Here is a 1,608-nt window from a genome sequence, read left to right on the forward strand (position 1 = left end):
ATTGCGTCACAATAGTTGAAGGGCATCACCGCCCATACCACATGACGTCATGGCGCAGCTGCAAGCCCCGGGGAGAGTTTATTAAAGAAACCTCACTGAGGGTCAGCCTGCTCTGAGTCGGGAGGTGTTTGGATGGCCAAACGCAATCATTTTATGTGTGCGCAGATCTCCAAACTAAACAGATTCGAGGCAAACTTCCCTTCCTTCTACTTAAAATTTCAAGACCCAAAAAACCGAAATTCTTCAGATGTGTTTGGAAACATTTCTTGCAGAGGTCGACTTGGTTAAAGTTTGAACACAGTGAGAATCAATGATGGCAAGATATGAACTCATTGGCTTTTAAACCTAGTGCCTGGACTCCCCGACCAATATTTAAAACAATGATGGTGCTATAAAACCATAGCCTGTTTACAACAGAGAAAGACTACATTAGGCTCGACCTGCCCGTGTTTCTAAAGGGGAACACAAATGACACTGCAAGTTAAACAAAACACATGGCAGACAGGCTGCAGAACCACTTTGTGTGCATCTGCAACCTGGGCTAATTGGTGGTAAAATGGATGCGTTTGCAGTGGCTGGGTTCAGACTATCGCCTTGTCTCCACAATGAAAGTTCCAGCCTTTATTTTGGAAGAATAATACTGGTAGAGGGCAATTGCGATTTCAGTCAATGCAATTTGAAGTTATTTTCGCTGATACCTGGGTTTCAGGTATTTGGGCAGCCTTTCTTCCGATCTGATAATAATGAGCCTCAATTTTGGAGCAGACAATTTTAAAACCCTAAATGAAACAAAAACATGTAGAATCAAATATCATAGAAAATCTATAGCACAGACAGGGAACATTCAGCCCGTTGATTCTGCATCAATGCTCCGACGAGCTTCCATCCTATCCGTGTAAAACCGCCTATAACATAGCTGAACCACCTGGCCTGCACACGACGGGGCAAGTTCTCATGGGCAATTCACCTACAATACAAGAGTTAAGGCGATGGGAAGAAACCGAAGTAAACCCACACAGACACGGGGAGAATGTGCAAACTCAACACAGACTGTCACCCAAAGTGGGAATCAAACCTGGGTCACTGTCACTAAAAGGCCCCAAAATGCTTCGATCCTACCCGCTGGGGAAGTAAACCCTGATCACCTTGCTTCACAGACAGGGACCCTAATCACTATACTGCTGAGGACAGCACGAGTGCAAAAGCCTCTTACTCGTGCACAAGTCAAAAACAGCCCCTAAACAATCCTAATTCCATTTACTATCATTTAACCCATCTGAATGCTTCATAAGGTGATCAGGGAATCTGCCTCCAGGACATTTACAGGCAGTGTGGTCCAGAGTCCAAAAGGGTGCTGGCTCAGAACGTCTTTCTGCACATCTACTCAAACCCTTCCACCAAATATCTTAAATCTATGGCCCCCTGGTGATCGATCCTCCATCAAGGGGAAACATTTCTTTCAGTCTACCCTATCAATGTCCCTCATTATTTTGTACGTCTCGGTCATGTTCCCTCTTAATCACTTCTGCTGTAAGGAAAACAACGTCAGTCTGTTCAATCTCTGTTCATGACTGAAACAATTCAGTCCAGACAATATCCTGGTAAATA

The sequence above is a fragment of the Rhincodon typus genome, unplaced genomic scaffold (genome assembly GCF_021869965.1).
Source record: "Rhincodon typus isolate 14 unplaced genomic scaffold, sRhiTyp1.1 hic_rhity00000067, whole genome shotgun sequence".
NCBI classification, from domain to species: Eukaryota; Metazoa; Chordata; class Chondrichthyes; order Orectolobiformes; family Rhincodontidae; genus Rhincodon; species Rhincodon typus.